Below are 21,288 nucleotides of genomic sequence, written 5' to 3'. Positions count from 1 at the left end.
TGTCGCCCAGAAAACCTCCTTTGTTTGCCATATGGGATCTTTCTCCTCTCCCTCCCCCTTCTCCCTCATTAATGGCGCCCAGAAAAACTCACCAGCCAAAGATTAATTCGCCCCTGTCTTCTTTCATTCTCATCCTCTCACTAACCATCCATGGGATTCGAATTCGAAGCAAGAACAAACGAAAACAACATTTTGGGACCGTTTCAAGCAAGCGATCTTTTGAATGGGGGGGGGGGGGGTTTGATCTTCTCTTTTTCTTTTGACCTGCCAAAAATGAGGCAGATGATAGGTTGTAATCGTAGGCGAGATCGAATTTGTGTCGGCCTCTCCCTTACTTTTTGCAGTTCAGAAGAAAATGAAAAAGGTCCCTACGAAATCCCACAATTTGAAGCGGGAGTGTGGATTATTTGTCTAGGTATGTTGGTACTTTGATTTGTCAACAATTTTTTGGGTTTTAATTTTAGGGTTTTTAGTTTGGTTCGTCGTATTTTTAGGGGTTTGATTTGCCAGATTTTCAGTTTTGGTTTTAGGATGTTAGGTTTTCAGTTTGGTTCGTCGTATTTTTGGGGGTTTGGTTTGCCAGATTTTCAGTTTTGATTTTAGGATTATTTGTTTTCTGGCTTCTCTTGATTATCAATGTCATCATCAAAAGGGTTGCTCATGGAAGAGTTGGTCATGGAGGAACTTGGGAAAGTCTATGAGGGTCCAGAAGGTTATGGCTTTCATCACTGGGAACTTTCCGGCCATCAGAGCTAGGTTTAGTGAAAGAATGTCGGGGGTCGGGTTTTTGGTTCTCCTCTTTCATTCCGTAAGTCCAAGGTTAGAAAATATCAAATTGTTTGTTTAATGTTATAAGTTCACTTTTAATTTGTAGTTATGATATGTTAAGGCTCACTTTTAATTTGTAGTTATGAATTATGATATTTGGTTATACCAAATAAATCAGCAATGACTATATCTTTTATGTTACTCTCCTTTGCTTCCCTTGTGTTGTGTTCCAGGTATTGAAAAGAAAATAGGGTGTGAGGTTGCTCATATATGGTAGTACACTTACATCATGCTTACAAGTATGGTTGTTTTATCTTTTAAAAGCCTTTTGCTTTCTTATCATACTTTCCATTTGACATTTTTGTTATCTTAGATACTCAATGATAATGTGGATAATTTTTTTACTGTACTTTTCAGAGTTTACCATTGGTTCAAAGATTTCATTTCATTTTTTTTATTTTTTTATTCACAGGTTTCAGCTGTTCTGCTTTTTTCATATATAGAGGTGCTTATTGCCTTTGGTTCTTTGCCTTTCTACTCTTCCTTTACCCTTCTCTGCTCATCAGAATATAGAAAGGTGGGTTGTGTGGCTTTTCTCCGGGTTTTCCCTTACTATAATCTATTCATTGTGATAAAAATGTTCATAATGCATACACTTTCTGTGAATATACATGCCTTATAGAGGTGCATCTCACTGGATTAATATTCCCGGACATTTTCATATACCTTTGAGGCTTTGACTTTGAATTACCTAATACTGACAAAAATTCAGTCCGGGATAACCTAATACTAACACATTTCATAGCATGATCATCAACAGACTGAATTGCTTATGCTTTATGTGTGTTGTGTGTTAAGATTCTCAACTTATTTGTTTTTTTTTTCATGTTTTCTTCTACATTTAGTTTCATCAAGTATATTGCTTTTTTTTTGTTCGTATATCCTAATTCCGGGTTTGATTGCCTCTCTTTTTTGGTTTTAATTCTTACTGTTAGAAATGTTGAGCCATTCTGTTTTGGTTGATTCTTTAATTACTTTCTGAAATGGGTGTTTAGAATTTGATCTTTCATGAGTTTATGGTTTAATTTGATGAATTCGTGTCTGGAATTTGCTATTTTTTTCTGAAACCAGTGTAAAGATGTGTTGTTGGTAACTGTTAATCTTCTCAGTTGATCTGTTGTTGGTTTTTCTATTTTCATTTACATTTAGTTGCATCAAGCGTGTTGCTCTCTGTTTGTTCTTATATCTTATTATTGATTGCCTCTTTTTTTTTGGTTTTAGTTCTTACTATTGGAAATATTGAGCCTTTTTGTTTGTTCTCGTAGAATCTTTAATTTCTGAAAGTTGTGCTTGGAATTTGATCTTTCATGAGTTTATGGTCTAATTTGATGAATTCGTGTTTGGAATTTGATATTTTTTTTATTACGGTTCGTTGGATTATGGTTTACTTTGATGAAATTAGTGTTTCAAAAATTGTAATTTTTTGAGTGCGGTGTGTTGGATTATGGTCTGATTTGATGGCATTTGTTCTTGTAGATTGAAAGTCTCTTGTTGGCTAGGTTACAATTTAGTTTGCTTTTTATGAAAAAACTTATCTCTGGTATATATCAAGGTGCGATGTAAGCTCATGACAATATTTAGGTACCACGTCGATGCTTGTCAAATTTTAATTGAATGAAATCTTATGCTTGAGAGTTGGTGTGGAAATTAATTTTATCTTATTCAGCTATAGGAAATTATAAACAGAAGCGTTCTTGTGAAACTGTTGGGCAAGTATACATTAACGCCTCTGTTTATGCACATAGTTTCACATGCACCCGTCTGAAAAATTATACGGTTTCAGATTTTTGGCTTTCTCAGAGTTTAGGATTTTTCCCTGGTTATTTTTATTTTTGTGAATGAGAAGAGGGTTTTCTGGATGATCTTCTGATTATAATGGAAGCTTTTGTACCCTTTAGCGTGTTTTTTCTTTATCTCTCTTGCAGCTCCACAATGCTTCATTTGTTTTGTGTTTCTTCTGTTTTTACCTCTTGATTTTAATGTTTTTTGTGCATATTCTATTTCTGGAGAGTTAAACCTTTGATGAATTAGTGCAATTTAAATTAGGGTATTTTAGATTATGGCATAGGTTTATTTTGATGACTCAGTGTAATATGTTAATTAGGCTAATGCTTCTTGTTGGCTAAGTTACAACTCGCTTATGGCTTTGGGATGTTTTAGCTAGTCCTTTCTTCTCGTCTTAAAGAAATTATGAGATCTGACCCTTTATGTAGCATAAATAACAGGCCATAACATCGTCTCATTTGAGGTTTTAATTTGAGATTGCTTTGAGTTTAGAAACCCAAAGGCCTGCATAACAACATATTCAAAGAAAATTCCTGATTCAGATGATTTTTTCTTCCTTTATTATGGTTACAGAAAAAGTGGGTAGTACTTTTTAATTTGGAATCAGGACTAATGGGTATTTCTTTTTTTTTTTCGTTTTTTGTTTTGTATATTCAGGCAAAAACATCCTATTATGTAAGCAAAGCAATGAGGTGGTGGAAGAAGACATTAAAGCCTAATATGATAGAGATCAGTTCAGCTCAACACCTTGCCGATGCACTACAATCTGATGGTAATAGCCTTTTTGTTGTTGATTTTTACTCTCCTGGTTGTGGTGGTTGCAAATCACTCCATCCTAAGGTATATACTACTCTGTTCGTTGAACTATTATTGTTGCACTCTATTTAGTTATTTACTCCCTTTCCCATCTCTGATTTACTCTCTTGTTGCACTCTATTTAGTTATTTGTTTGTGTTTTGTATACTGGGAAAGGGAGTAAAATTTGTTAGGTTATGATACATATAACTGAATATAAATCATGCGGAAAAACCATAAAAGCCAGGATTCCAAATTAATTGCCACATAACAATTAGCATAATTTAGGACACATACACTTTGTAGCGTGCCCTCCCTAGCTGCGCCCGAACCGAACAAGAACAAGTCTAGGACTCCAAATGTTGTCCCTCCGTAGATAGTCCACAGCACGCTCGGATCCGCCTTAGATTTAATCAACTAGCTAGAATTGCACCTAAGGTTCTATGTAATTTTTGGATTTTATAGAAAATAAAAATCTGAGTTTTAAGCCTAAAACTTGTGTGAATACTTGAATTACTCGTTATAAATTGTGAACTATGATCACCTATTTATAGGGTATGGAAATCGGATATTAGAATCCTACTAGGAATCGATTTAGTTAATCTAAATTTAACTTAAATTCAATCACTTAATTTTCTAGTAGATTTAGGAAATTAATCTAAACGAATCCTAATCGATCAAGGCTTCGTACACAAACACAAACACAAATACACACACGCACAGCAGCCCACAAGGGGCGCCGTGCGCGCGCTGAGGCTTGGCCCAGCAGCTGCTCGCATCCCACAAAGGGCGCGCCAGCTCGCTGGCCTTGCTCGCGGGCCTGGCCTTGCTTCGTGCTTGGTTGGGCCTGCTTGCTTGGTCACAGTGGGCTGTGCCCATGCGTTTGCTTGTGCGCGCGGGCTTCGCTGGGCGTTGGGCCTAGCTTCGTGATGGGCCTTACGTCTAGCAAACCCGTCCGATGTTTATTTCGTACGTCGCGCTTCCGATTAATTTTCCGATTCCGGAATTCATTTTCGATACGAACAATATTTAATATTTCGGATTCCGGAATAAATTTCCGTTTCGAACAAATATTTAATATTTCCGTTTCCGGAATTATTTTCCGATTCCGATAATATTTTCGATTCCGACAATATTTCCGTTCCCGGTAATATTTCAGATTCCGGCAATATTTCCATTCCCGATAATATTTTCCGACACGTACCACGTTTCCGGCAACATCTACGACTTAGATAATATTTATATTTTCGATATGATCCATATTTCCGTTTCCGGCAATATCATCGTTTCCGGAGTATTCCTAATTTGCTTTTGACGATCTCAGCTCCCACTGGAACCGAGATCCGTCGATTCCGAATATCCATAGATGGAGTATTTAATTCCATTAAACACTTGATCCGTTTACGTACTATTTGTGTGACCCTATGGGTTCAGTCAAGAGTAAGTTGTGGATTAATATTATTAATTCCACTTGAACTGAAGCGGCCTCTAGCTAGGCATACAGTTTACTTGATCTCACTGAATTATTAACTTGTATAATTAATATTGAATCGCATTTATTAGACTTACCATTAAATGCATACTTGGACCAAGTGCATTATTTCCTTCAGTCTCCCACTTGTCCTTAGGGACAAGTGTGCATTTCCTAATTCCTTTGTCCCTCGATGCTTGCTCTTGAACATAAGGTAAGAGTTGTCATCCTTATTATGTCCAGTGGTATTTCTCGGGTTCAGAGTTCAACTGATCAAATAAACAGATAATCATAGCCAATGATTCATCTGAGCACGGCCATGCATTTTACAGTTTCTAGCTCTCCGAGTGGCCTTGTACAACTTTCAGCATCTCATCCCGATTTATGGGAGGACAATCCCAATCTTGTGATCTTGAGATTAGACTTCGTTTGATAGGTGATTACCCGAGCGTTGCCTTTATAGCCTCCTTTTACGGTGCGACGGTTGACAACGTCAAAGTAAGAAGTTCTCAAACAAGTAATCTCAAATCACTCAAGTATTGAGGATTAGTGTCTAATAATTTTAATGAAATTTACATATGACAGATTTTCATCTCTTACAGTAAAGTTTCATAGGTTTGTCCCATACTAGTCTTCCCAAAGTAAGTATCTATGCAAATGATTGCGACATTGCCATGTCCACATAGTTCAAGAAACAGAACTACTAGTCATCTTGCATTCTAGTCGTCTAACTTTTTCTATGCATCCATCTTTATAGAAAACTCCGACCAGGGACCATTTTCAACTTTTGACATTCAAGTTCACTTGATAGACATTTCTTAGTCACGGGACTGGTCCTGGCAGTCTATCTTGAATATATCGTCAAATTGAAGGGACTCATCATTTAATAAACCACAAACTAAATGGAAAAATGAATTCTATTCATTAATGTGAATGGTTAACCAATAATGTTTTACAAAGTATTTAAACTCTAAAACTTTAAAACATTAAATAAGGACATCAAAGCCATTCTCCAACATGCTTGATTCCCATAGCTGCAGTGTGCGAGTTGTGCTTCGCCTGCGGCAGAGGTTTAGTTAATGGATCTGAGATGTTGTCATCAGTTCTGATCTTGCTTATCTCGACTTCTTTTCTTTCAACGAGCTCTCGTAGAAGGTGAAATCTACGAAGTACATGCTTGACTCTCTGGTGGTGTCTAGGCTCCTTTGCCTGTGCAATAGCTCCATTATTATCACAATATAGAGCTATTGGTCCTTTAATGGAGGGGACTACACCAAGTTCACCTATGAACTTCCTTAGCCATATAGCTTCCTTTGCTGCTTCATGTGCAGCAATGTACTCCGCTTCAGTTGTAGAATCCACAATGGTGCTTTGCTTAGCACTTTTCCAGCTTACTGCACCTCCGTTGAGGCAGAAGACAAACCCAGACTATGATCTGAAATCATCCTTGTCGGTTTGGAAACTTGCGTCCGTATAGCCTTTAACAATTAATTCATCATCTCCACCCACTACAAAAAAACGCGGCACATTGTGACGCTTTTTGGGACAAATTGCGACGGTAAAGAGTGTCGCTATTTCACATAGCGACGCTTTGGGAGAGGGTCGCTATTTTCATTGCCGCTATTTACCGACGCTTTAGAGCGTCACAATTTGCAAAATATCGATGTATTTCACCGCCGCTATTTGGGATATAGGGACTCTATAGATAGTCGCAATATTTAGACTGTAAAAAGCGTCACTATTTGCACGCTTTTAGACACATTTCTCCGCCACTATAAACCATATAGAGACGCTTTAGACACTCGAAATATATAGACTCTTATTAGAGTCGCTATATGTTTACTTTCGTGCGAATTCTCCTCATTCCCTCCAAAATAATTTAGACCATTTGGAGCGTCACAATTTGCATCATATTATTTTTCATATATACATAATAATTTGGACACTTTGGAGTGTCACAATTTGCATCATATTTTTTTCATATATATATATACACATCAATTAATCTAAAATCATGAATTATTTATAAAAATATATATCGACCATAGATAATCATAATCAAATACAAGTGTTAACTTACTACGTACGTTATCTTAAAGCAATATATATAAACGTCATGCTATGATTCATATATACTTAGCGATAACGTAGTTCATTTAGAAAAAGTGATAAAAATCATCTATACATTAAATTAATTCGCAAAGTCTAGTCAAACTAAAATAAAAGAGATATTTTAAAACAAAAATAACTTTCTAACTAGCATTATCATGTTTTCTTCAAGATAATCCAAAACTAAATAAAAACAACTTCCTGGCTACGAACAAACTAATTACCAAGTAAACCTATCTTTATGCTAGCTTAGCTTCAAGATAACTTGTTGATCTCTTGATCTACATTTTACCATTACCTTGAATCATCAATTATCTGCAAAGAAAATTTAATATGTCAAATATATATACAAAGCATGATGAACATATTTTAAAATCAAGGGAAAAATAACAGTAATCCGAACGACAAGTGGTCTTCTCAAAATAATACCAACTATTAATTGCCCCTTCCCAAAATAGTCCCCCATTAAGGGAAAATTGACAGTAATCCTTATCTAGTAGCAAGAAAATTAATTACCAAGCCAAGATGGAAAACATTTGTGTCAGATGCTAACGATACATGGAACAGTGCCACCAGTCTGTATTGTTCTGACTTCTACAAGTTTTTGGTGATACTACAAGTACAGAAGTAAAAATTCAAAACAAAAGTAGGAGTTATATCATGTGATACACCTATCAAAAAGCATAAAAGATGCAAGTGTGGCATAGTTTAGAAAGTTTTAGAATCTACATCACTTCCTCTCCCATTCTTCCCTGTCCACTACCACCATATTCCCCTGGTTCCTCTACGAAATGGGAGGAACTTGGGATTATTAATAACGATTTTACAGTTTTATTCATATTGCAAAATATTTCTTTTTATCATTATTTTCTGACATTTTATACCATATAGAGCTAAATTCTTAGTAAGCACTTGAATGTCGACCAACAAAATTAGACCCTTTTGCACTAGTGACAATTTTCATTTTCTCAACAGCACACTCTCTAAAGATCTTACATCCAGTAAATGCTTTGTCCATTTTAATATGTAAATTAGATATGCAACATTTCAGGTAATGATACATTATTCCATAGCCGATGAAACTTTGATCAGTACTGTTGACCCATATTAAAATTCTCTAATCATTGGAAACAAGCACCCTAAATTAAGACTTGCAAATATGACAGTAGGCTGTAGAGTTTACCATCTGTTGGACATCTTAATTATTCTTGTCTCACCCTGCCTTTTCTGATCAAGTTCATTTCGAATGGATTGTTTTATTTTTGTTGTTTAGTTTGTGATACATTAAACCTCTGCTGCGTCTTGCTTAACCATCTTGTTTACACCTGCATGTTCTGGCATAATTTTTTTTAGTGCATTTGGTTGATTTAGATTGACGGTATTCATAAAATTGGACAAACATTGGAGATCCATTGATATTGGAAGAAAATTTTAATACTATTGCACCTAATCACCTACAGCCTAGATGCATAGTTTTTACACACGTACGATAATGGCCATGTTATGTGTGCATCTGCATTGGTTTGACCTTTTTTAGTGTGCAAGGATATGAGGAAAACACTGATGTACAGTGGGCAAGGGTATGAAAATTAGGCACCTAGAACAGCAACAAGTAGATAGCTAGATGGCTAGAAATTATTTCTCTAACAGCAGTTTCTGCGACAGCTGCCCTGCTTCTATTATAATGGGATTTTTAGAAATCAATTTCAACATAATTTCCAGCAGTTTAAACACATTTTTATTTTCTATTCTTTTTCTGCAATCTTCAGTTCCTTAATCGAATTGGAGAATACACGATTGCATTTTCGATTCTGGACTTCTTGTGTGTATCTGTTTTGGGCTTTCAGCTACTTCTCATGTTATCAAAGCTGTAGATTCTTAATCTTTCGAGTTTATATCCTCTTGTCGGTTATAGATTTAGATTAAGACCTTAGGAACTTTCTTTTTTCCTTTGATATAGTATTCATTAAATTATGTTTATTTTCCTTCAGATGTTTTTTAGTCTTGACTTTATAATTCCCACAGTAAGTAAAGGACAAGATACCCAAATCAACTAAGATACCCAAACCAAGATGGAACTAATAGACTTCACACTACACCAAATAAACACCAATCAATAGCCTTTATAATTCCCACGGTAAGTAAAAGACAAGTTTGAGTTTATTCCTCCCATCTAGTACATGTTTTCTAGAATAAAAGACATGTTCAAGTGATAGCTTCGGGTTCATGATGATCAGTTTCCATATATGAAAAGTTGATGCGATAAGGATGTGAGCCTCTTGAAACTAACCTGGCCTTCCATCTATTTGATATGATGCAACACCATCTTCGGATGTAAACTTCAAGACAATTCCATACCCTCTTGATTTTCCAAGTACATGGTGATGGATAACTATAACTAGACAATGCAAATTAACCAATTAGAAAAAACAAGTAGAAGAACACTCTTGTCTTCAACAAGCTCGTAATACAATTTCATTTGTATCATAAGAGTCCTAGCACAGAGAAAGAAATTGTTTGAAACCTGATTAGTTAGCAAACAATCCTATTATGAAAAGAAGAGGGAACTAAAAGCAATGTATGCATGGTACGATTCACGTTTTTTATTGAGAAGATCGAAATGAAGCGAAACAAGGATTGGGATTTAAAGATTATTAAATAAAAATTTGGTTAAACAATTGCATGCAAACAATTTCAGAAAAGAAAGGTGGCCTGGGAATCAAAATAAACAAAAAAGACGAAGAAGCATGGGGGGAGATACCTCCAATAAACAACTTTGTGCAAGTATAAGGAACAACCCGAAACATGGTAATTGGAAAGGTTATAAGCATACAAAAAAACACTTTCTTGAAAATAATTTTGCTTGGATAATAGGGATAAATGGAGTCATGTTCTTCAATTCACTATTAAATGAAATAAAGAACTTACATTGTTAAGAAAACTGAGATAAAATGGGGAATGTGCAGTATAACTTTCAAGCAGTTATAGGACATCTACGAAAAAGAAATCACAAGTCAACAAAAGGATAACACGACTGTAGCCAAACCATCCTTGTTGCCGAAAGATATATAAGGAAAGATGACAGAGAAAAGATAAACAACATCCATTTGATGAAATTCTTACAAATATCCCTGCCATGATTAAGAAGAGCCAGTAAACAAGCCCTTTGATGAAATTCTTACCCAAATCTACCTTCTTGAGTTAGCAACCAGAATAGATCACAAGCTATTGGAGTTTGTTCCAGTATCTCCTAGTCTCCTGTAGTCAATTTTTGGCATAGTTGTGCATGTCTTTTTTTTAGTAATTTAGATAAGTTTAAGTTAGATAGTCAGGAGCACTCATAATTCTCAAGCTGAATCAAAGATCATCTATAGATTAATTTTCGTTTTCATCCGATTTTTTCATTTGCATCCCATAAATTTCACAATGACGTAACTAACTAACATCAAAATATCTTAGAAAAAAATTAGTGCACGATGGGACCCTCTACTTATTAACTAAATTTGAAAATTTATCTACCTAGAGTCAAAGAAAAATCAATAGGGAAATCATAACTATGGATCTTATTCTAAATGAAGGTCAAATGGAAGAAACAGTTGCACGGCTCTTCAAAGGAGGTGAAGATGCTGACAAGCAAAGATAAAAATATTGACAAGGGGAGCAATCTGAAGATTGATATATCTAAAGAGATTTCTCAGAATGCAGATTGGGAATAAAGTTAAAATGCCCAAAGCAAGATGTAGGAAGAGCAATAATGACATGTGAAGGTGATTTAGAGAAGGCTGGAGAGAATTTGAGGTCACTAAAACTGGATCAACCAGCTGTCTTGCCAAAGCTAGAAGAAACTGGTGATCAACTAAAATGTTGGAGATATAACTTAAACATGCACGAAACACAATGAAAAGAAAAGCAATTAAGTATACGCACCATATGAAATCAAATGAAGGTTGACAATCATTGAAATAAAACCTTGTGGCTCAAAACTGAATAAAAATTCTTCTCTATCAATCATCACCACCACTAAATTACCTTGGCGTTACCGAGAATCGACTTGATAGCACAGAGAACAATAAAAGCCAAAATAGGGCTACTATGAATGGTACCAAAAAAACATTTTGGCTTCTAAAGATAGAAAAAGCGAAGATCAAAATTATATCCACTTACAGAGGTATTATGAGCTAAAGTCGTCAAATCTTGCATTTTGGCTTCTACCTGTTCTCTTAGAGGTTTGTATACCGCATTTTCCGAATCCAAACTGAAATAGTACAGCCAGTTCCAAGGAGGATAAAATTTCATTTAGAAAACAACTACACAGGTTCAGTAAAATACAAAATAAAAAGAATCTACCTTACTTTTGAAAAAACCGATCCAAGTTATGCCATTGTGGGTCTTTACAACGGTCGCTAAATCTGATCACTTCTTTGCAAAAGACGTCAAGTTTCTCCCTAGATCAAACAATCTAAGTTAGATTTGTAATAACGAACAAAGACGTTGAAAAGTGAATTTCCTGTAAATAGTTCCCTATAACAACCTTTTGTCTGAAGCAACCAAACTTAGCAACACCTTAGTGTCTGAAGAAACCAAGTACTGAACCCCTTCTGAGGGAATAACCTCCTCCTTTATGAAGTTGACATTTTCCTTGGAGAGAGATTGCATGAGATTCACTCCTACGTGTGATAGTGTTTGCTACTTCAAATGCCAATATTGATATTTTGTTTCCCTTGGCCAACCTGCCTGTCAGAAATCCACTATGACTCAAGTTTATCATTCCACTTCCAAGTGTATCCAAGACATCAACAACCTTCTCTAGTCCAGCAAAGCTAGCTCTTCCTATAAATGACGATCCTCTTGGTGGAGCCTGCAATAATTGTCAAATTAACTGAGACGATTGAAGTCCAAAAGTGTGGAAATGAGGTGAGAGCACATGGTTCTAAAACCGTATTCATAACATCAAATCTCAACAACAATGACAACAACCATCTAGCATATCAACCCTAACTATCTCCAAAATATCCACATCCACGAAAATCCATCCACAACATCAATTAGTATGTATTTTCTCCCACAACCAATTTGATTCCAAAAAAAATTGCCAATGTTGGAGCTACAATCATGTAAATCAAATTTTGATAAGTTAAGCAAACTTGAGCTAACCTTTTCACCATCCAAGGATAGCAACCAATATTGATGCCAATTTCTAGCACTTTTGAAAAACAGAAGTGCATTCTTCTCTATCAATCATCACCACCACTAAATTACCTTGGCGGTACCGAGAATCAATTTGACAGCACAGAGAACAATAAAAGCCAAAAGAGGGCTACTATGAATGGTACCAAAAAACATATGGAATGATAATCCTAAAAGGGGTAGAGGAAGGATGAGTAAGGTCCCTAATTGAAGAAAAAAGGCTGCATTTCTCACATCAACATAGGACATAAAATACATACAAATAAATCCCAGATCAATTATAATAAAAAAAACAAAGGAAACTAACAATTAGCCCTAAATAATAATATAAAAAAAAGTCAATTGAATTGAAAAATATTAAAAATTTGTAGAAAACAAAGTTGAAAATCAAACCTGCAAATTAAACACCATTTTCTTGTGGTGTAATGCAGACTTGTTATACCTCCACAAGTATGAAAATGGACAGTGGTTTATTAGTTCATAACACATTGATTTTAATCAAAACTCATACAACTTTTAGTTTCTATGCCATTTAGCATCTTTCTTGTGCCCAACTGATATAAAATTTTGCTTTTTCCTACATATTAATTTTGAATGAAATCTTTCCTTCCTTTTTTACAGGAGTATATAAAAGAACTGATCAGAACAGAACTGATCTGACCAGTTATGATTATTTCGGATAAGATCAGTTCTGTTCTAACCAGTTCTGTTTGGATCAGTTCTAAACTGATCAGATCAGTTCTGTTCTGATCAGTTAGTTCTGTTCTGACCACATCTGTTTAGATCAGTTATGTTCTGACCAGTTTTGAGCTAGAATCTAGGATCGATTATTGTGCTGGAGGGGAGAGATTGGTTTTTATATACAAAGCAGCTAAGTTGGGTCCACATAAGCTAGAAATTCTCATTTGGTTTGAAAATAGTAACTCGCCATATTAAAATTTCCCAGTGTTAGTAAGTTGATGGATACCGTGAGTCCGTGAGTGTGTATGAAATTATTGTAGTTGTAAATGACAGCCATACCAACGTATACGAACTGTATATGGAAATCTCTGCACAAGGGATTTTGTTGTTCCGGAACCCATCATTTCTTGCTTGACAAACTTTGAAACAGGCTAACAACCTAGACCTATCACCAACTAGTGTTTCGGCTAACAGCATAATACCTTATTATGATAATACTAAATCTAAGCATCTACCTTCTAAACTCACCATCATCCATAAATAATAGGCAATTATAAAGCCTATTTCAACTATCAGTTTATCTATACACTAGTAGAAAAAACCCCTGTTGCAACCCCCTTGTTGCAGCGTACATGTAATAATACGCTTCAACAACCAGTAGGTCAACGCGGGTCAAACTTTATAAAGGGTTGTTGCAGCGTACAAATTAATTGCCCGCAGCAAGAGAGTTTTTTGCAGCGTACAAAGTAAAAGCCCCCTGCAATAGCCCATTTATTTTGCAGCGTACAGATAAAAGCCCCCTGCAATAAAAAAATTTCGCTGCAAAGCTAATTAAGAAAAACATTTCATCTCAAACCTAAGGACCATTTCCACGCTCAGTACTCCCTCTTCTTCCCTCAGCTTTCCCTGCGTACTCTCTCACCTCCTCATTCTTCTTCTTCTTCATCTGCTCTCTTTCTCTCTCTAATTCGTGGTTTTTTTGGGTTTTTTGCAAGTAATTGTTGAAATTGGGTGACAATTCGTCTTGGTTTTTGTGAAAATTTGCTCGACTCCTTCTCTCCAAGCATCTGGCCTTCGACCTCAGCCTTCGAACTCAGCCGCCGTCGAACTCAGCCGTCGAACTCAGCAACTCAGGCGTTGCTCGGCCCTGCGTCGCTGTCTTCGCCGATGGGTCTGTGTTCTCGCCTCATCTCCCCCTAATTTCGTATTTTTAGGGTTTGCTTTCAGTCAATTCTTGATTTTTCCCCTAATTTCGTATTTTTAGGGTTTGATTATATAAATTATTCTTATTTTTTGTGTTAATTGATACATTTTTTCCGATTTTGATTGTTAGGGTTTTATTTTTTTCCGATTTTTTTTCCGATTTTGAATGTCAACCCTAAAGTGGATAATATTTGGTACCCTATGAATTACTATATCACTTTGATGATTTTCTATTTAGTATATGCTTTTACTATGGTTCTGCTTTATTTGTGTTTTGTTTATGTATCTGTTTCTATTCTTACTGGCACGATATATAGCTGGTTAGTTTCCTGTTAGTGTGTAAGAATTAATTGAGTTATTAGACCGTCTTGAGTTCGAACTGTTTGGATAGGAACTGAGACACCGGCCAATAGTGTGCTCTAAGTAGTGAAATATCTGTTAGATGTTGGTGTGTACTACTATGTGATATGAAGAATGGTGAGGTACCGAACCACTGAGGTATATTGCCATCTGTGTATGCTTGCTTAGTTGCTTTAAATTCTTGTACTTCATCAAGCTTTATAGTGAGAAATGATGTGCATGAATTTTACAGTATGGAATTGTGAACTGTTTGTTTCTCTGTTTCATTCTTGTATTTGAATTGTTTAGAATGGTCCTCTGTAATGGTTGAATGTTCTACACCGAGTATCTTTGCAATATGAAGTTGCATGCCTATTTTGTTTAACAAAATGCCTGCATGTTCAACTGATTTTCTTTTTTTTCTTTTTTGCTGATAATGCATCTAGGTCGTAGTTCTCGTAGTGGAGGGACGCCTTTACATCATGCATCAAAACGTGGCCTGGAAAATACTGTGATATACAGTGTGGCCAGCATCTGATACAATTGTAGCATTCCGCGGCTACTATCATCGTAGCTCTGCTGTAGGGATTGTACTACCATGATAGTAGGATATTGACTTGGGGGGGGGGGGAGTGTTATCACTATTATGGAGTACCTTTAGCTTCTTCCTCTACCTCTATTATCTTTCACCACGTTTCTTTCGTCTGCATTTTCTCTGTTAATTGCATCTTGTAAAATTTCCAAAATAGGCTAATGTTTTATCTATGGATCAGAGTATAACTTTTCTCGTAAAAAACAGGTAGCATCTTGTTTTTGAATCTCGTACCTTGTATTATGTGCCTTGAAAATTTGGGTAAATATTTGGAATGTTTTGGCAATGGTTTTTATCTTAACGTAGAAACCTCTTAAGAAATCTTAGATTTGGAAATGGGAATGGTCTGTTAAGATTTTGAGCTGAAGCTTCTCTGTTTATAGACTCCAAATGTATATATTAGGAATTCCATTTATTGATACAATAATTGTTTGTTCCTTTCAAGGTTGTTTTTCCTGGGAAAATATTCATTCAATTGAGAAACAAACATTGTGTTCCTTTTTCAATGGGAAGGTGGAAAATCGGACTCCGGATGTCTACAAGGAGATACGGACTTGGATTATGAAGAGGTTTCATGCCAATCCAAGCACAAACATTGAACTGAAAGATCTGTCGGAGCTGTTTATTGGGGATATAGATGCAAGGTAAGAAATTATGGAGTTTATAGATCATTGGGGTTTGATTAACTAACACCCTTTTCCTCAGAATGAGCCTAATGATGATGCCGATCCAAATACAGATGTTGACAAGGCAGAGCAAATAGACTCTTTAATTGAAAAGTTTTATCAGTTACAACATAAGCAATCCTCTGTACTATTAGTTCCAAGAGCCAACGTGTCAACAGCGGCAGTGCCTTCAGGCCTATTTCCGGAGTCGATCACAGAAGAGTTGGTAGAACAAGAGGGACCTGCAGTTGAGTATCATTGCAACTCTTCTTCTGTTGATTGTTCTTGCAGTTGAGCAGGTGGAGTTTCTCTGATTTGGCTGTTATTTCTGAGATCTTTGTTTGATTTTTATTATGCTAAGTAGACTCTTAATTGATTTGAGAATCTGAATCCTTTGTGGTTGAGTTAGACTTTGTTGTGTTTCTTCAATTGATATGCATGTTTGGACTTCTTTCTCCTTCGTCAAGAACTATAGATACCCAATATAGATGTCATTGTCGGTCAGGCCTAGATAGATGGGTGTTTTCTTGTCTTTCTGGAGTTTGGACTAGTAGAGAGGTTGCTTTTCTGTTTATTTATAAATATGCTTGTATTATATTGCGTTTTGTTTGTCATTTATGATTAATATGGGAATGAACTTTTAGTAGAATGTTGTCGTTACAGACAATTATTCGGTTCTTGGTAGAGAATTGGTGCTACAAAGTTCTATGTTTGTTCTTTGTCCACATTCGTGCTTAAAGTTCGGCACTCTGGTGGATGATTACTTAATGATGATCTGTAATTTCTATTACTAGCTACCTGTCAAGTATGGAATAACCCATTATTATGATCTGATTGCATAGTTTAGTTCTTGGAAGGGTGGTCAGGAAAGGCTCAGGCAGAAGATAAAAAATATGATGTACTATGAAAGATGCTGAATATGATGGACCCGTATTCTGATGCAAGTGCACGAACTCTGTTTTTCGTAGTTGAGCTAGTTTGTATGTAGTTAAAAAGTAACATCGACTGACAGCAGTAACTATGTGTTACAGGTGATGGGAAGGTCTTCACCAAATGACAAGCTACAGGCCTATAAAAGGACAGTCTGCTGGACCAGCGTAGGAGAAGTGCAGACATCGAGGATGATTTTTCGATGAAATTGGCTGATATGTTAAAATAGTTCAATGAATGCTCTAGTTCTTTGAGTAGGCACAGAGAGATGGACAGAGAGCTTGAATTGAAGGTAGAATCTTATCATCAGGAGTTATGTTTTGTCTATTTGACCAATCTAGATTTTCCAGGTTTACGTACTAATCTTCTTTTGTGATATAAAAGTACAATCTCTGCATCTGTTTCCAGATTCTTTACTTGTAGATTTCCAATATGTAGTTCAAAATCCCCATATATATATATTGCAGGCCATTTTGGTAATTCCAGCTGTTATCTTACCTAAATATTGTATTGTTATCTGCTACAGGAACACTAATGTCCCTGTCTTCCCTGAAGAAGTATGTGTCACCTAGTTGGGGGCAGCCATTTGTAGGAGCTAGCATTTTGGCAGTTTCAGGGAATGGAGCTAGCATTTGGAGAGAGGCTGAACTTGAATCTTGGGACGACAAACTCAATAAAGGCCTGGTTGTATTTCGTGACGATGGAAGCTCAGAGACGGTGGGGGCAGAAGCAATGTCATTATCATTCGAGTGAGAGATCGAAGTAGACTGATCATAAGGTTAGAAGTTGTTCACTCTTCTCTTTTCATGCTATTTGACATCTTGTAGCTTCATTTTTGTAACATCTTTAAAGATTTATTATTATAGACTCTACGAAGGCTTGCTCAGAACCGTGAGGCAGCAAGGAAAAGCCGGTTGAGGAAAAAAGTAAGACATCTAATTTTGTTTCTTGCATGTACTTTGGTGTTGGTTAATTATTTAATTTGTTTTCTCATTTAATTAATTAATGGAATTAGCTGAAGAAGGATTCCATGTGGGGAAAAAATAAGTCATAAAGCTAATATGAAAATCGGCTAAGTTTCTACTTGTTTTTATTTTTTGGTCTTTAACATGCTCTTGTATTATCTTTCTTTTTCTTTCCCTCCCTTTTTCTTTTTTGGAAATAGGCATAGGTTGTTCTTGGATTTGGGTGGAAATAGGCATATGATTAGTTGTAACTTTCCAAGACTCAATCCAATCTATTTATGTACATTTGAGACTTGTTTGGCTATATAGGTCATATTTAGGCTAAAATGACATTTTCGCTCCCAACTTTGAACTAATGAACCTAAGAACTCATTTCAAACTTACTATATGATTTATATGATTAGCTTTAACTTTCCAAGACTCAATCCAATCTATTTATGCACATTTGAGACTTGTTTGGCCATTATAGGTCATAATTAGGCTAAAATGACATTTTTCGCTCCCAACTTTGAACTAACGAACCTAATGACTCATTTTATTCTTATTACATGATTAATATGCATAGTATTAACTTTATAAAACTCATTCTAATCTATGTATGCACATTTGAGACTTTGGTCGTTATAGGTCATAGTTAGGCTAAAATAAGTCATTTTCGCTCCCAATTCATAACTAGATAACCTAAGGATTCATTTCAAACTTATTACATGATTAATATGATTAGTTTTAAATTTCCAACACTCGTTCCAATCTATCTCTGCACATTCGAGACTTCTTTTGCCGTTATAGGTCATATATAGGCTAAAATGTCACTTTCGTTCCCAACTTTGAACTAACGAACCTAAAAACTCATGTCAAACTTAAATACATGATTCATATGATTAGTTTCAACTTTCCAAGACTTAATCCAATCTATTTGGTTTAGCATATTTTGGAATTAGTATGTGTTTAAAATTATCCAACCCCAGGCTAAAATGACATTTTCGCTCCCAACTTTGAACTTAAGAACCTAATAGCTCATTTTAAACTTATTATATGATAAATATGCTTAGTTTTAAGTTTCTTAGACTTATTATAATCTATTTATGCACATTTAATGCTTGTTTTATCGTTGTAGGTCATATTTAGGATAAAATAAGGTATTTTCGCTCCCAACTTTAAAATAAAGAACCTAAGGACTTATTTTAAACTTATTACATGTTTAATATGCTTAGTTTTAAGTTTCTAAGACTTATTCTAACTACTTATACACATTTAAGGCTTGTTTGGTCGTTATAGGACATATTTAGGCTAAAATGACATTTTCGCTCCCAACTATGAACCAAAGAACCTAAGGACTCATTTTAAACTTACTAAATGTTTTATATGCTTATTTTTAACTTTCTAGGACTCATTCCAATCCATTTATGCACATTTAAGGCTCATTGTGTCGTTATAGATCATATTTAGGCTAAAATGACATTTTCGCTCCCAACTTTGAACTTAAGAACCTAATGACTCATTTTAAACTTATTATATGATAAATATGCTTAGTTTTAAGTTTCTAAGACTTATTTTAATCTATTTATGCACATTTAATGTTTGTTTTATCGTTATAGGTCATATTTAGGCTAAAATGAGGCATTTTCGCTCCCAACTTTAAAATAAAGAACCTAAGCACTCATTTTAAACTTAATACATGTTTAATATGCATAATTTTAACTTTATAAGACTCGTTCCAATCTATTTATGCACCTTTAAGGCTCATTAGGTCGTTGTAGGTCATATTTAGGCTAAAGTGCCATTTTCGCTCCCAACTTTGAACTTAAGAACCTAATGACTCATTTTAAACTTATTATATGATTAATATGCTTAGTTTTAAGTTTCTAAGACTTATTCTAATCTATTTATGCACATTTAATGCTTGTTTGATAGTTATAGGTCATATTCAGGCTAAAATGAGGCATTTTCGCTCCTAACTTTAAAATAAAGAACCTAAGCACTCATTTTAAACTTAATACATGTTTAATATGCATAATTTTAACTTTATAAGACTCGTTCCAATCTATTTATGCACCTTTAAGGCTCATTAGGTCGTTGTAGGTCATATTTAGGCTAAAATGACATTTTCGCTCCCAACTATGAACTAAAGAACCTAAGGACTCATTTTAAACCTACTAAATGTTTTATATTCTAGTTTTAACTTTCTAGGACTCATTCCAATCCATTTATGCCCATTTAAGGCTCATTGTGTCGTTTTAGGTCATATTTAGGCTAAAATGATATTTTCGCTCCCAACTTTGAACTTAAGAACCTAAGGACTCATTTTTAAATTATTATATGATTAATAAGCTTAGTTTTGAGTTTCTAGGACTTATTCTAATCTACTTATACCCATTTAATGCTTGTTTGATCGTTATAGGTCATATCTAGGCTAAAATAAGGCATTTTCGCTCCCAACTTTAAAATAAAGAACCTAAGGACTCATTTAAAATTTATTACATGTTTAATATGCATAATTTTAACGATCTAAGACTCGTTCCAATCTATTTATGCACCTATAGGCTCATTGGGTCATTATAGGTCATATTTAGGCTAAAATGACATTTTCGCTCCTAACTTTGAACTAAAGAACCTAAGGACTCATTTTAGACTATTAGGACATTGTCATTAGTTTCTTGAATGTTAAAATGTGATATTTAATTTGTATTTAATCTAATGTTTAATTTAAATTTCTGTTTTTGTAAAGGTCTACACTCCGAGGATTGCGCCTTATGCGAGGAATTTGATGTGGTTCGTGAGCAATGGGCCAAGTTTTTTACCAGCAAGTATTTATTATTGGCTTTAGCGCGCTTGATCGAGTTGGTTTAGTTGTTATAGAATAAATTTTATATTAAAATGTATGTTTATGTTGAAATTGGAACATATATTTAAATGTAATATGTGCACTTAATTTGGTTTTGGGATATATAGTATACAAAACTCCAGTTGTTGTTTTTATATTTGTTATACAGGTTGCGTTATTCTATTATTGTTTTGACAGGTTTCTATATTTGGTGCAAGGCACTCTAGGTATCCCTAAACAAAATTAGAATTTTCCCGCCAAAAGTGCTTTGTTGCAGCGTACATATATATTGTACGCTGCAACAAGGGAAAAAAATTTCGCAAAAATTCAGACTTGTTGCAGCGTACAAATAAATGTACGCTGCAAAAAGTTGAGTCTTTTGCAGCGTACATATATATATGTACGTTGCAACAAGTCCAAATTTTTGCCAATTTTTTGGCACTTGTTGCAGCGTACATCTAAAAGCCCGCTGCAACAAATCACTTTTTGCAGCGAACTTGTACGCTGCAACAAGTTCAGACTTGTTGCAGGGCCCCCAGTTGCAGCATACGATGTACGCTGCAACAGGGGTCTAAAAGCCCGCTGCAATAAGGGTTTTTTCTACTAGTGATAAAGCATGAAACGTAGTTAACTCCATGTGAAATTACCTTGGTTTTGGCAATAGTGTCAAAGTCTCATGTCTCGCCTGGTTTTCACCATTGCCACAAGAATCATCAATAATCTACAAAAAAGCATTTTAATATGTAAATTAGATATGCCACATTTTCAGGTAATGATACACTATTGCATAGCCGATGCAGCTCTGATCAGTACTGTTTACCCGTATTAAAATTCTCTAATCATTGGTCGCTTTGCTCCACTGCACACTTATCTACTCTGATTGCAAGATAGTGTAATTTTTAAATAACATACAT

General features: G+C 35.2%; 1 long non-coding RNA gene across 4 annotated transcripts; it reads left to right on the top strand.

The window, feature by feature from the left end:
* The first annotated feature begins 10 nt into the window (after nt 1-10).
* LOC110777719 (uncharacterized) lies at nt 11-20,529 on the top strand. 4 transcript variants are annotated; one of them, XR_008929403.1, is made up of 11 exons: nt 11-415; nt 653-819; nt 1,002-1,067; nt 1,241-1,345; nt 3,271-3,453; nt 15,436-15,634; nt 15,730-15,954; nt 16,687-16,877; nt 17,112-17,363; nt 17,452-17,511; nt 20,279-20,529. It is a non-coding gene; the product is annotated as an uncharacterized lncRNA (long non-coding RNA). The 4 variants fall into 4 exon arrangements; XR_008929408.1 differs by having other exon boundaries at nt 13-415; nt 3,271-3,385; XR_008929397.1 differs by lacking the exons at nt 11-415; nt 653-819; nt 1,002-1,067; nt 1,241-1,345; nt 3,271-3,453 and adding exons at nt 13,675-13,766; nt 13,852-14,027.
* The last annotated feature ends 759 nt before the right edge of the window (nt 20,530-21,288 follow it).

The sequence above is a fragment of the Spinacia oleracea genome, chromosome 1, assembly GCF_020520425.1.
Source record: "Spinacia oleracea cultivar Varoflay chromosome 1, BTI_SOV_V1, whole genome shotgun sequence".
Classification (NCBI taxonomy): Eukaryota; Viridiplantae; Streptophyta; class Magnoliopsida; order Caryophyllales; family Amaranthaceae; genus Spinacia; species Spinacia oleracea.
The sequence above is the reverse complement of the archived record's forward strand: the minus strand, read 5'-3'. Positions and strand labels throughout refer to the sequence as shown.